The sequence below is a fragment of the Ictidomys tridecemlineatus genome, chromosome 7 (assembly GCF_052094955.1).
Source record: "Ictidomys tridecemlineatus isolate mIctTri1 chromosome 7, mIctTri1.hap1, whole genome shotgun sequence".
NCBI classification, from domain to species: Eukaryota; Metazoa; Chordata; class Mammalia; order Rodentia; family Sciuridae; genus Ictidomys; species Ictidomys tridecemlineatus.
This window is the reverse complement of record NC_135483.1, coordinates 14,537,048-14,552,733: the sequence shown is the minus strand read 5'-3', so window position 1 is coordinate 14,552,733 and position 15,686 is coordinate 14,537,048. Positions and strand designations below refer to the sequence as shown.

The 15,686-nt window shown below is 39.9% G+C and overlaps 1 long non-coding RNA gene across 3 annotated transcripts in view; it reads right to left on the bottom strand.

Moving 5' to 3' along the window:
* LOC110597801 (uncharacterized) overlaps positions 1-15,686 on the bottom strand; it is a 50,915-nt gene that overhangs the window by 17,563 nt on the left and 17,666 nt on the right. For all 3 annotated transcript variants that reach the window (XR_013423817.1, XR_002483577.3, XR_013423818.1), the window contains exon 3: positions 3,298-3,426. This is a non-coding gene — a long non-coding RNA (uncharacterized LOC110597801). The remainder of the gene's footprint in view (positions 1-3,297; positions 3,427-15,686) is intronic.

Below are 15,686 nucleotides of genomic sequence, written 5' to 3'. Positions count from 1 at the left end.
CAGGGTAATGACAGAATTAAAAACACACAATCATAAACTTGTCCTAAATACAGGGTGTCAGGTGTCAGGCAATTATGCATAAGAATGCTTCCTCGAAAACCTCCCAGTTTTATTGTCTTTTTGGTAAGATGGACAAAAGTGAATCCATTTTGATTTTAGCAACTTCTCCCCCTCTTTCTCTAAAAACATTGCCAGGATGGACCTGTCCCAGTTGTTGACCTCATTTGGTCCCAAGTTGTAAGGGAAATGATCGACTGCTAGCAGTCAGTGGACAAACCTTTTTCATCACATCTTAGCAACAAAGAGGTTTAAAAAGTTTACAAAGAGGTTCATAATAGCTCCAACACAAATGAACGCAACCAGAATCCAATAACCCATAAGGATGTGCTAGAGTTCCCCACTGAAACACAAAATTTCCTTCTACAGTCTCTCCCCACTTCTAATCAAAGACAATCTTAAAGAAAGATTATTCTTGATCACCCAACAGAGCTGGTCTCATGACATCTGCCCTAGCTCTTCACAGAGGTGCACCAAGAATGGCGATTTATATGTAGATCTTCTTCCATTTGCTCTGCTGGAAGTTTTCAGGAAGAATCTCAAAGTGCACTTTGCAAAGCCTCTTGAGGGTGAGAAGCCAAACCCAGAGCTCACCATCACATTCACCTGCAGAACCATTGACTGGCAGGACCTTCCTTTTTCTTGAGGTCCCCCAGGCAGCCTAAGATTCCTGGAAGTCACCTCCTGACTCCCCTGTGAGTCTGGGCACCCTGTGCAGCCAGGTTTCAGGCCAGTTTTTCCAAGAGGAGCTTGTAAGCACTGGCTCCATAAATCAGCCTTATTTTTGAAAGTGTCTGCTCATATCTGACTAAATAAGCATCCTCCTCCTACAGATATCCCAGGCAAGACTTTGATTGTCTTACCATTGTTTCTAATGCTGTTCTGTTAACAAGGAGGACAGACTGTCTATGCAAATTATGCAAATCAGTGTCTTGCCATGGAAATAATAACTCTCAGTAAGTCTCTCTTAATTTTGAGAGAGAGTGAGTCAGGGAGGAAGAGGGAGAAGTTTCACTTCTGTTTACAAGAAAATGAGCACAGTCTATGGAGTTATTTTGAGTGATGGATTGCTAAAGAGAAAAGAGAAAGGGATTTCTTATGTCCAGAACATAGAGCATGAAAACAACAGCACTATTCCAAAGAAAGACCACAATCATCCAGCAAACCATCTGCAGAGGACAAAAGACTTAAAACGGCTGTGGCTGACATAATTTTGCTAATTTTCAGAAGTAGAAGGTCTGATGAAAGTTAACTACAAAAATAATGCCATCGACAGGAAAAATTTGGTTGTTTATGTGGCACTTAAAGTCAATTCAAAAAGTTTTGGATAAAATATGCATATACATAAAGATTAATTCTATTTTCAAAAAAGAGTGGGTATTGCATCTAAATTATGAAAATGGATGGGAATAATTTTTACAGAGAAAGCCACTTAAGATGCATAAGACATAATATGCCATGAATATATCAAGCATATAGAAAGAACATAGCAAGAATATATCTAGATTATTAAACAGGGAGATTTTCTGTATTTGTGTAAGTTTAGGAAGAAAATGCTTAAATGGAATAAAAATGAGTTTTGGCAATGCTGACAGCTCACAAGACATACTGGAGGCATGAAGTCAACAATATCTAATTACTCTCATTGGACAAAGATTTATTTATTTAATGTGTTGAATTTTGAAAACATTTGGGTAAGTTTTTATAAGAATACTTTTCCACATTGATCATTTCAGAAATTTCCTTGAAATTCAGGAATATTTAATTTGTATCTGTTATTTATCCCTAAGCCAACCCAAAAGGATCTTTTTAAAGGGATTTTATAATTAAATGAGGTAATAGTCACCTGGAGGTTAGAAAATATTACAAATATAATGTGTGTGTGTGTGTGTGTGTGTGTGTGTGTGTGTGTACACACATATATAACTAGTGCACTGGCAGACATACAGAGCTTACATATTTTTTTTTGAGATGGGTTCTTGCTATGTTGCCCAGGTTGGTCTTGAACTTCTGGACTCCAGTGATCCTCCTGCCTTATCCTCCCGAGTGTTGAGAGCACAGGTGGGCACCACTGTGCCCAGCTTTCATCCTTCATTTTAAAATTGTAGCCCTGGTTCTGGCATAATCACAGAAATACAAGGCTCACTAGCTCACAGAAAAGAGGTGGCTTTCCTCATTTCCTTTCCTTTTTCCTCATTCCCTCACCTTTGCGTTTTTACAAGGATGGTATTTTTAGTAGATGGGACAAGTTGAAGTCCCCAACTGAATTGCTGAAACACTTCACCAATATTTGGGTAGGGGACCCTTAAACTGTCCTTTGCCCTGCTGTGGACATCTATGCATGCTGCAAAGTAGCCTTTAGGGGAGGGAGAGGCAGAGAGGAAGTGGTGGTCCAGGGTGTCCCAAGTCCCCCTGAGTGGATGAAGCCTCTGGCTGTTTGCAGTCAGCCTTCTGGGCCTCAGGTTGCTGCTCTGGGTGTCCCTAACTCCTCCGCAGCCCACAACCATAGCAGAGGACCTTAAAGCTCAAGGGAGCATAGGGCACCGCGATGCCAGAGGGGAAGGGAAAGGTCTGGCAGGCGGACTGAGGGGTAGGGACGGTAGAGGTGCTGAAAGGGGGAAGATCCAAGGACTCTGGAGCTGAAGGGGAGGGGAAAAGTAACAGAAGAAGATGGGGGAGGTTTGCCAAGACAGGTCTTCGAGGCCCTGGGCAAAGAAGGAAAGGCCATCTTTGAGGGGAGCAGTAGTCTCTGAAAAGTTTCTATGGGAAAGGTATTGTTTTTATCTGTATCAACCAACCAACCAAACAAACAAACAAGCAACCCAGCATCCATTGTTTGGATGAGATTTTGCTGAAGCAGGATGCCCTTCACAGAAAGAGACAATTTGGGAAGATCCTAAGTTCCTCCAAAGAGGTGAGAAGTTTAAGCTGTGAACTGTGGCCATTTCTGAATAAACCTGGTTGAATTCGCACCATAATGGCAAAGCATGCAGCCCCCAGCTGAGGGGCATGAGGGGCAACAGTTGACTGACACTTCATGATAATGAAAGGAACAGCTGTCAGTGCCAGAGGCCTCCGGACCAGAACCCAAGCTAGGATTTCCTGAGTTTTTAACCAAAAAAAAAAAAAAAGACAGAAAACAGAAGGAAAAGACAAAAATGAAAGAAAACTAAAGTCAAGTCCTTAACTCTGCTACAACCAGAAAATGTCTGGGACACTAGACGGGGAGTCATGACTCACCACAGCTGATCCCGATTTCCCCAGCCAGGAACAGGCACCAAGATTCCTATAAGGTGGCGTTAACACTCCAGGGAAGAGCGCAGGAGCTGAGGGCACCGTCGATGTTCCTTCTGCACCACGGCATCATGACTGTTAAAGAAAAAGAGTCATCTGGACATTAATGTGGAAAAGCTCTGTTGAGGGAATTTTGTGATTGGAGGAGAGAAAAATGTTCAAAGATGTTCAAAGCCTGAACCAGCAATGTGTCCAGGAGGGACGGGTGAGTAAAGCCTTTAAATGCAGAGGCACTGGGCTAGGTGGCTGTGGAAGGAAGAGGGTGCTGGGAGGGGTGGTGAGAGGGAGTTTTTGGAACCTGACAAACATCATCACATGCTGTGACAACAGCAAAGTGGAGGCAGGAAATGTTGGTTTGTGGGTTAGGCCCACAGGCAACATCTTCACCTGGGAGGGGGTAGGCAAGGTAAAGAGTGAGAAATTCACACAGAGCTGGGGGCTTCGTGGTCCTGGCAGACTGCCAAAGGTTGTGTGAAGTACAGTGTCTGATTAACTTTATCAGCACCTAAAACTAGCCTGGAGAGGGCCCTTTATGAAGAGAAGTGTTAGAAAAAGTTTGGATTATTTGAAATGTTATGAACAACAAGATGCATGGAAACCATGGTCAAATCTGAAATTTCCCTAGGTTAAATTTGTGTGAGTAAAAGTTTATTAGTGTAAGTTTTTTTTTTAAAAAAAGTTGTATTTTGCATATGAAGGAGCCATAAAATTGTGACTGTTTTCACTACCCACAATACGTCCCTATGTGTCAGAGTCCTGTTGTCTCTTTTCCTAACACCAGATAACAGAGTGATGTTGTCAGTAATGATTTCAGTTATGCTTTTAAATATTAATTTGGTTGCAACTTTACTTCTTTAATTTAAACCAGTATATTTTAGGTGGTGGTTTACTCTTGGGGAATCACATAACTTATGAAGTTTTGTTGATCTACTGATGCTTAGAAGTTACACCAGATTTATGGAATCTCTTTACTGGATGATTTTGACATGCTTTTGGTAAATTCTAATGATGGGCTAGCCACAGATGGTATCTAATGTCTCTTGATTTTTAAAATAAGTTATATATGGAAATTTTTGTATTATGATGATGAAACACACCCATGTTCATAAATTAGATATGCCATTCACTCTTTGAAAATATTGTGAAACATTGTGATTATAGACAATTTGTGTAAAATTTTTGGGCTCATTTTATTTTGTTTTGTATGTCACAGAATCAATCAGATGTGCTTGTCAACTGCGTGAATCTTGAAATGAACTACTCAGATCATTCACTTTTGAAAAGGCATTTTTAGATTTGTCATCTACAGACAGACTTTTTGGAGTTGGTTTTTGTTTGTTTGTTTGTTTTATGAAATCCTGGAAGTCAGCTGCTGGTCAGAGTGTTCCACCTTCAACAAAGACGATGTCGAGTTGGTTTTTGTTTGTTTGTTTGTTTTATGAAATCCTGGAAGTCAGCTGCTGGTCAGAGTGTTCCACCTTCAACAAAGACGATGTCTTAGAGTCTCGTAGAAAGAACTAAGCAGACCCTCTGGGGTGCAGAGCCCTGATGGCATTGCCTAAATTTGATGAGACTCAGACTGATCATTGCAATGAGCAAGAAGTTCCAGACATCTAGCTGGGAAGCAAATGTACTCATGAGACAACTATTTCAAGATCAAATGGAAGAAGAATTAAATCCAGCAGTTTCCCCACCTCGTCCATGGGAGATATGTTTCCAGAACCACAGTGGACACCTGAAAATGCATACAATACTGAACCCTATCATTTAACACCTTTGCATGTGTGCTGTGGCCTAACTTTGGCAGTTTGAGGTGTGACAGCAAAACCATTACGAGTTTCTTCATTTCCAGATTCTTCTGCATCTGGGTTTGTTTTATGTATATCTTAGCAACCTTGGAATATACTTTATTTTCTTTCCTTTCAAGTGGAGAACTTTGACCTTTAAGTTTAAGGAAACACTTTACAGATTTTTTTTTTCTAATCATACATCCTGGACCTACAATTTCTAGCATCGATACTCTTGAGATTTGGAGACTTTAATAAGCAAAATAATGGTCACTTGAACACAAGCACCATGTGACCATTGATCTGATAACCATGATGCCTACTAAGTGACTAATGGAAACGTGATATGTTCAACATTTCTAGAGATTAAAGCATCTGAGTATATTATTATCAAAACTTTTTGAAAAAAATGGTTAATATTATAATATTTCTGTGTTATATGGAAGTCCTTTTCATGTTGAGCTACAACATTTGACTTTAAATCAAATCTCATACCTTACAAGGAGGCTATTATCATATATTGGACATCTTACATACCTGTGATTTGACATGTGTTTGTATCTGAGGGCTTGATATGCTGTGTGTTGGAGCTTCGCCTAAATATTTTGCTGAAATTTGTTAAAGATGTGAATGTTTAATTCATGTGAAGTGACCAGTAATTGCTGCCTTTTACACAAGTTGGTGCATTGCATCTGGACCTTAAACACACAAAATGGTCAGGAAAATCTGGCACTTCTGCTGCTTACATTTGATGCCATTTGGAGTGGGTAAAAACCCTGCTATTTGCAATTTGCTTTCCATCTGTTTGTTTTCACCAAGTGGGCACTAGCTACTTCAAATTTTAAGTGCATTTGTATTCCAGGTAAGCTTTGCTTAAGAACCTTTCCTTTTAAACCTCTTTGTTGCTGAGATGTGATGAAAAAGGTTTGTCCACTGACTGCTAGCAGTCGATCATTTCCCTTACAACTTGGGACCAAATGAGGTCAACAACTGGGACAGGTCCATCCTGGCAATGTTTTTAGAGAAAGAGGGGGAGAAGTTGCTAAAATCAAAATGGATTCACTTTTGTCCATCTTACCAAAAAGACAATAAAACTGGGAGGTTTTCGAGGAAGCGTTCTTATGCATGATTGCCTGACACCTGACACCCTGTATTTAGGACAAGTTTATGATTGTGTGTTTTTAATTCTGTCATTACCCTGCTGCGTGACTATCATTTCTGAGTAAAGAAAGAAGTGTTTTAAAAAGATGCTTTAAACGGAACATTTTGGTTTAAAATTCTGTAAGGAATCAGCAGTCAATACTGGAGCAGGCACTACTGAAGGGGCGCCTTTGGACTTGAAGTCACATTTCCCTTCAGGAGCCCTGGATGCAACTGACAGTAGGCAACTGACTAATTAGCTACACATGGCTCTTCCAGGAATGCTGGAGACACAACCAGACCCCTGAACAAGGTCTGTCAAATAAGGAGCTGGACTCTAAAGGGCCTGCTGTATGGGCGAATAAGACATGGGAAGAACAAGTCTCAACTGCAAATGACTCTGAAATGGGCTAAAATTCAGCCCATTAAAAATTCTGTTCAGGAGACCTTTTCAGCCATATGTATTATGTACTTTGTCTCCTTACTTTAAATCTTGAAAAAATGTTCAAATAATTAATAGTGTGTAGAAATTTCCTTTTTCTAGGTCCAGATTTCCATCAGACAAAGCTCTATATGTATTCACTTCTGGGATAGAGTGCTACTCAAAACCTGGAAAGAACAAGAACCTGGCCACCCATAAGTGAGAGGTGGACTGGTCCTTATGCATGGGAGCTGCACCACAGCAACAGAGAACTTCTTCTCCATAAAAAGGATGAGTAACTTTGAGCTTTTGCTTCCTACTCTCATGCAATCTCCTCCATACCAAATATAGCATTGTTAAAATGGGGCTCTCTATTATTTATGCCAGACAGGAAAAAAATAACAACAAAGGTTATTTGATATCTTTGATAGAAATCTAAAGAACTGTTTTTACAGTGCTTATAGGCTATGATATTTCCATTTCAATTTTGGTTCTTGAACAATTTGGCTGAATTTGGAAATTGGATGAAGGGGTCTGCCAGTTAGTATCAAATGACTAGCAAAGAGCATTGAAGGTTTAACAGGAGCCTCTGCTAAAATGGGAAACAAATTCGAGGAAGGAAAAATTGGTAAGAAATCAGCATTTCATACTATGTTTAATAACTGTGGTGTCTCCACTTGCAAGTATTTAACCTGTACACTAAGCTAGGGACTTTGAGTAAAAAGATAAAAGGAAGCAGAAACATTTATAGTATGAGCTGATGTCAGATTAGCTATCTGGCTTAAATTACAAGCCTGTCCTTTAGGGAAAATTTGTTTGAAGAGTACTTATTTGGTCTCTCCTCATCCCAGCCCTCCATTTTTTTAAAAACACAAATATACCTTAAACAGTTGCTGGAATTCAAGTCCTATCAGGTCGGGTGGTTCCATTCCATTTCCCCTGCAGCGCCCCCTCTCAGCAGGAAGTAGTCAGATAGGCGACATCGACCCCAATCCCCTAAGACTCTGGAATGGACACCTGACACTAGGAACTGAAACCCAGAACTGAGGATATTTTTTTCATTACTGGGAGTTTATAATTGCTCATTACAGAGAATTTGGCAATAGTTAAGACTGCGGTCACATCTACCCTGTAGCCTGCTTATTTTTGTAATATGTAACTAGTCAGTGACAAGATAGCCCAGGAAAATTATAATCTTTGTTTTTGAGATTTATAGAATTGAAAAATCTCTCATGACTAGGTGATTTGGATCAGCTTCTGTGAGAAGGTGCCCATCAGGTATCTCCATAAGCTACTCTTAAATCATCTTCTAGAAAAGAAAGGCCTTGTGACAAGAGCCCCTCTAACTTCTCTCCCAGCTGCCTTTTGGAACAGACTTGTTCCTCAACACCTTGTCTCTCAACTCAACTGGCCTGTCATGGGGCAGGTAGTCCAGTAGCAACAATTCCATAGACTGTGCTCATTTCTTATAATGAGAAATGAGACATTTATCTTTTTCTTTCTGACTTGCCTTTCCAAAATTCTTACTGAATTTTCTTTTTTTTGTGGGAATGCTTTGATTTGCGTAGATTTGCATAGACAGTCTGTCCTCCTTGTTAACAGGACAGCATTAGAAACAATGGTAAGACAATCAAAGTCTTGCCTGGGATATCTGTAGGAGGAGGATGCTTATTTAGTCAGATATGAGCAGACAAGTTCAAAAATAAGACTGATTTATGGAGCCAGTGCTTACAAGCTCCTCTTGGAAAAACTGGCCTGACACCTGGCTGCACAGGGTGCCCAGACTCACAGGGGAGTCAGGAGGTGACTTCCAGGAATCTTAGGCTGCCTGGGGGACCTCAAGAAGAAGGAAGGTCCTGCCAGTCAATGGTTCTGCAGGTGAATGTGATGGTGAGCTCTGGGTTTGGCTTCTCACCCTCAAGAGGCTTTGCAAAGTGCACTTTGAGATTCTTCCTGAAAACTTCCAGCAGAGCAAATGGAAGAAGATCTACATGTAAATCGCCATTCTTGGTGCACCTCTGTGAAGAGGCAGGGCAGATGTCATGAGACCAGCTCTGTTGGGTGATCAAGAATAATCTTTCTTTAAGATTGTCTTTGATCAGAGGTGGGGAGAGAGTGCAGAAGGAAATTTTGTGCTTCAGTGGGGAACTCTAGCACTGGCTCCATAAATCATCCTTATTTTTGAAAGTGTCTGGTCATGTCTGAGTAAATAAGCATCCTCCTCCTACAGATATCCCAGGCAAGAGTTTGATTGTCTTACCATTGTTTCTAATGCTGTCCTGTTAACAAGGAGGGCAGACTGTCTATGAAAATCTATACAAATTAATGTATTGCCAGAAAAAAAAGAAAATTCAGTAAAAATTTTGGAAAGGCAAGTCAGAAAGCAAAAGATAAATGTTTCGTTTTTCATTATAAGAATGAAATGTTTCATTTTTCACTATTGGTTTCTGGTTGCGTTCATTTGTGTTGGAGCTATTTTGAACCTCTTTGTAAACTGCATGCAACTGGTGGATATGCAAACTCTGTCTTGTCTGGTTGACAAACTTTATATTTCATTATGAAAAATGAAGTTTGGTACTTCTCTCCAAATTTGACAGGATCTTCTCCTGTTGAAACTGTTACCAGATTTTCTATTCTTCCAGATCTGCCTATAAACTAATATACTACCTTTCATTTGTTTTCCTTTCTCATTCTTGCAGTCATTGATTCCTAACCCTAAGCCTGGGTCCTTTCTAGAACTATAGGTTGTCTTGTAGCTGTTCTTTTTTTTCCCTAGAATTTGAAGAATCACCCGTAGCTTCAAGCCACAGTCTAGTTCTGAGTCTAAAGGATTTATCATCCTAGTGATGGTTCTCTCTCACCTTGGAAAAGCTACTGTCTGGACTCCTAATAAAGTCCAATGAATTTATCAGGTCATGCATTACTTTACTGGAGAAGTAACCACATGGTGGATGGCATTAACAATGTATCAACGTCTTTGCTTCAAAAAACTCGGTGAGTGGTGAGGGACCAAACATACAATCTTCTATGGTTTGGGTCTAGTTCCAGTTAGTCTCCCAGAGTTTCTTGTGCTAGAGTTTTATTTCCCAGTAGGACAAGTTTGAGGTGGTAGAACTTTAATAAGTGGGGCCTAGTGGGAGGTGGGCCGGCCATGGGGGCATGAACCTAAGAAGGGATTAATGCAGGTCTCTAGGAGTGGATTGGACCTTGAAAGAATGGTGTTATGGTTTAGATGTGAGGTGTCCTTTAGAAACTCATGTGTGACAATAATGCAAGAAAATTCAGAGTGAAATGATTGGATTATGAGAGCCTTAACAGAATCCATGCATTAGTTTCTTAATAGGGATTAGCCTGGTAACTGTAGGCTGTTAGGGTGTGGCTGAAGAGATGAGTCATGAGGATATACATTTGGAGGTATATATTTTGTATGTGGTGAGTGGAAACTCACTCTCTCTTTGCTCCCTGGTGCCATGTCCCCAGCTGCTTTCTTTTGCCACACACTTCTTCCATGATGTTCTGCCATACCTTGGGCCTAGAGGAATGGAGTCTGCCATCTAAGGATTAAGACCTCTGAAACTGTGAGTAACAAATAAACTTGTCGTCCTCTGGAATTATTCTTATCAGTTCTTTTGGTCATAGCAACAAAAAAGCTTACCAAACAAATGGGTTGTTATAAAGCAAGTTCAGCTGTCCTGGGTCCCTCTCTTGCTTCCTTTATTACCACGTGATCTCTCCTTCTAACACATGTTCCCACCATGATGCTATCAACCATGTTATGACATATGTGGAATCTCTCACCAGCCCTGAGTAGGTGCTGGCACCATGATCTTGGACCTCTAAACTGTGTGCTAAATAAACCTCTTTTCTTTATATATTACCTAGAATCAGATATTTTGTTATAACAACAGAAAATAGGCTTAAACACAAATAGGTAAAGGCCAGTTCATATATAAAAAAGCAACTCTGACTATAACCTCTACAACAACACTCTGAGAAGCCCAACCTCAGCCTCTTCAGCAATAATTCCAGAATCACTCAGGACGTGATCAATAATTGTCAGGTTCTATATTTTTCATTCCCACTTCTAACTTTGGACTGACCATAGAGGATAAATACATACTCACCAATTCAGTGGTATGTTCTGCCGCTAGTTAGCCTCCCTCTAACTTCTCTATACCAAGAGCCTTCAAGTAGGCATACCACAGCCTTCCTAGTTTCCACTATTGAGCTTCCACTCTGTATTCAAACCCCTGACAAATACAAGAAATGGTGGGTGGTTTGTTTGTTTAGCAAACTCTGAATAAGTAGCATTTGTTTGTGCTCATTTGAGTGACCTTCATTTATTTCCAGTTTTCTTGGAGGTTCCTTCAAGATATGGTTGGCACTGCCCATCATCTCAGAGCCCAGCCATCAATCAACTGTGGGATGCCTCATGCTTTGCTGCTTCCTGCACAGTGATGTGATCAAGCAGTACCAGGTCTGAACTCTGCTCTCTTCTTGTTAAGCATCGTGGGTGTTTATTTTGATTTTTGTCCTCTGGTTTCGTTATCAATTCCTAAATGAGTGACACCCTTGATAGAACCAAGCCACTCTTTTCTTCCCTCTTGCTGTCATTTGTGTTACTAACTAGAGTTGTGCTGTCTGAAAGTGTAATTTGTCATGAGAAGAATCACAAGTAGGACACAGGCACAGGCACTGCAAACCTATTGTTACTGCCAGCCTCGCAGACACGGGGATTTTATTTCCCGACTCACATGTCACCCTGTCATCAATTCTGCCTAAAGCCACTTTGCTTCACTGTGAACAAGTGATCTCTGCCTTGTCTTTTCTGAGTGTGCCTCTAGACCAGGAGAAACGTTTTGCCTTTGCCTGGAGGAGAACAACAATATATTTGTGCAGTCATGTCTCAGAGGTTCACAGAAGCCCCTTCTATTTTTTTCCCAAGCCCTCTATCAAGATTTTCTAGCTTTATAAATGCCTCTTGTGATTCAGTTTTGATACCATATGTAGATAGCCTCCTATTTTTTGTTCATTGAAAGAAGAAAAATCCTATAAATATTCCATTTATTTGCTTTCAGTCCTGTTGCAAAAAGATATGCTTCAAAAGGCAAATTATAAAATTTCCAGAACAGTGTCCATTACTTGAGGCATAACTTCCTTGAGGAGGGAAAGTGCTCTCTACTGATAAGTCAAAGGCTGCAAAACTTATCCTAGACTCCTTTCAAGATGGCAGCTGAGAGGTCTTCTGGGTTTAACGAGGTGTTTCAGGTAACAGTGCCCAGTTTTCTGTGACTCTTTATGTGTGGACTTAAGTCCTCTGCAACATCCTCTGATCTGGGAGCACCAACAGAAATAGGTCTTCCATAACCCAAAGAAAGTTCTCTGTTATGTTCCTTCCTTAGGAATCCCTAAAGGGTGTTTCCTGGATTTTAGGAGTGATCTGGACATAGTCTTAGGGTTTTAACTCAGTTTCTTGAGAACTATCAAAAACCTTGTGCTTTCTTGGGAACCATAAAAATAAATAAAATCCTCTTGCTTACCAGACCCTCCACCTTGACCAGCTTGTTCAGGTCACTCCCCTCGACTTAGGGCAGTAGGTGGGGCTGCAACACCTGGTGATGCTTCTGCTGATCTGGTTCTGAGCTCCGTGCCTTTTCTCAGGGTTCCTGAAGCCTCTTGGACACTACTACTGCCCGAGTACTCAGCCAGCCAATGAGCTCCTCACACCTCTCCCTCTCACAGCACTGCATTTCCCTACTACACACCGAATCCTGGCACTTTCCTAAAAAAAAAATAACATAAGGCAACAATTCAACTGTCTTAGTTTAGTTAGGGAACTTTATGTAAGTTTACTCTCATGTATTAGTGACCTCATTGAGAAACCTGGCCTGACACTGTGTTAGGGACCATACCTTAAACGTGACACTGAAGGTTATTAAGCAGGATCTGCAATGAGTAGTTTAAGAAGATGGATCTTTAGAGTATAATCCTCTACCCAAAGTAAAATCATCCCAAAGGGCAAGACTTGTTGCCTTTACTAGAGTTTATCAGATGTAGACAGCAGACATGTTTAGGGAGTAGTACTTGACTTTAGTGTGCTCTCAGGATGCAGGGTATTTCTTTCCCCTGCCAGGACCCTTATAAAAATGAACAAGCTACAGAAGTTTGAGGTGCATTCCCCCTACCTAAAGTGAAGGCTGTTAAAAAGGCTGAGGCCCCGTAAGGAGAGATTCCTAAACAAATTGTTCTAGGAGATATTTGTGCTGAACAAGCTCCCTTGACCAAGGTCATGATGCTGTTTAAACACTGGGAGCATAAATCCCTGGTGGGATTTTGCAAAGGAAGATTGGAACACATCTGGTTTTACTCCTCACTGAGACAGTCTCTGTCACCCTCAGGATGACCTGCTGTATACCAGCTCTGTCACCAATGAGTTAAGGCTAAAAATTTCCCCACAACATTGTCCTAAATCTCTTCTTTATGATTTTCTACCAGAATATTTCATCATTGGAAGATATTTAAGAGAAAATCTGCCCTTGGTTTCATTGGAAGACACCTTATCAGGTATTCTTACAATAAATGCTGTAGTAAAATTCCAGAGAGTCAATGCTTGGGGAAATTCAGAATTCCATACAATTGGAGGTCTACTCCATTGGAGGACTACAGCATGGAAAACTTAAGATTCTTAGAGGCTGTGACACAGCTGATCTTTGAAAAGAAATGCTGACCCCAGACCTTGGTAACAAGCAGCTGACTGCAGACAATAGGCAGCTACTGTGAAGATGCTGGACCAAGACTCCCATCTAATTCCTGCTTTGTTATTTTCTCTACTTGCTCATGATTATTCTTCTTTTCACTTTCTACAGACCCTTGGCTGTCATTCACACATAATAGCCTTTTTTCCCCTCTTTTCTCTCTTCCTTATTATAATGGTTAGGTCAGAGCATACTCATTTCATTGCCATTTTTAGATTATCCCAAACAGTATCCAGTCTTATTGTCTGCTGGACATTCCACCCATCACCTGATCCCCCTTATTAAAATCCTCTGGGCAATCCCAGTCTCTCCAGTGAGACCATAGGAAGGATACTGGTGGTGTTTCTACTGTACCTATGTTGAAAATTGACCCTAAGTAGATCAGCCTATCACTTTACCAGTATCTATCTCACCTAGAAAAAAGAACTAATTATTCAAATCTATTGACCAGACAGCATGTACTTCTAAATTCAAATTCAATAAACTTCTTAGGCAAAAAGGCTGAATATTTTCCACTGGAATAGATTAATAGAGATCCAAATCTGTAACCCAGAGGGCTAGCAGACAACTCTACAGCAGTGCTGCTTACAATAAAAGGCTTTTATTCGCCAACCTCTTGAAATTCACTAGATTGCTGACCCTCAAGATGAGACTTTGGGGTATTTGCTTTAATTTGACTTTTTAACTTAATATTTTTTTTCTCTCTCTCTCTCTGTCTCTCTCTTTTTATTTCAGCATACTTGTTTAAGACATCTGCACTCCAGGATTCTAAAACAACTGACCTTTGCTGTCACCTCTCATGAAGTGGCTCAATTTATTTTACAGAAACACCACCACCAAGAGCCCTAGCATGACTAGTTATTAAAACCTTCTTCATCTCACTCAGGAGATTTATGATTGTCTCTAAGTTGTTCAACAACTATTATATCCATTCATCTTGAACAAAAGGAGGACCGACAATGTTGAACTTTACCTGAGATCTGTTTCTGGGAAACAGTGAGGTTTAAGAAATATGCCCATCATTGTACTCTAAGAAAAGACTTCAATTAAATATCCTTCTCCATAAAACTGAGATGACTCCCTGTACACTTTTTCTTATAACTCCAATAAGACTCATGTGTATATGTGTCTGTGGTCAATTTATATTTGACAAAGACGGCAAGATCACTCAATGGGAAAGAATGATATTCCCAATTAAAAGGCTTCAGGACAACTGCATAGCCCCGGGCAAAATATGAAGTTGAAATTTTACTTTACAATATACAGAAAATTAACTCAAAATGAATCAGATACCTAAATATAAGATGTAAAAACCACAAATGTTGTAATTTTTTACAACTTCAGATGTTGCAATCAATTTTGAGAGATGACACAAAAATGCAAGGTGCAAAAGGAAAAAAAAATAGCTAAATTGAGCTTCATCAGATTAAAAAAAAATGTGTGCTTCAAAGCATACTATCAAAATGAGAGCTTTCTTGAAACCCAGTGATAGAGGACTTGCCTAGCATGTGGGGATCTGAACCCCAGAAAAAAAAGGAGAAAGAAAGAAACAGAAGAAAAAGGAAGAAGGAAAAGTGAAAACCTAATTAATAGATGAGAGGGGTGCTTGTAAATTATATATCTGGTAAATAATTTATATTTAGAATATATTAAAACATCTTCCAGTGCAATAATAAAAAGATAAATAACCCAAATAAAAATCGAAAATCATCTAAATAGACATTTGTAGAAGGGAGATGAAGTGGTCAATAAGAATATGAATAGATGTTTGGCATGGTTTGTCATCAAGTAAATGCAAATCAGAACCAAAATCAGATGCTACTTCATACCCACAAGAATGGCTACAATCAAAAGATCAGTAAAGAACAGTGTTGACAAAATGTGGAGAATTTGGAATCTTCACAGACATCTGGTGGGAATGTAAAATGGTGCAGGAAGTTTAGACAACAATCTACCCGTTTCCTGAAATGATTAAGCTTAGATCTTTTTATTTAACTCCCACTTCTAGCTATGTAGTCAGGAGAAATGAAAACATTTATCTGCATATAAATTTGAACACAAATGTTGATGACAGCAATATTTATAATAACCAAAAGGTGAAATCAACCCAAGTGTCTATCAATTGAATGGATAAGCAAAATGTGGCGTGTCCATGCAATGGAATATTGTTTGGCCATAAAGAGTAATGAAGTACTGACGCCGCGTGTTGCGGATGGATGAACCTTGAATGCA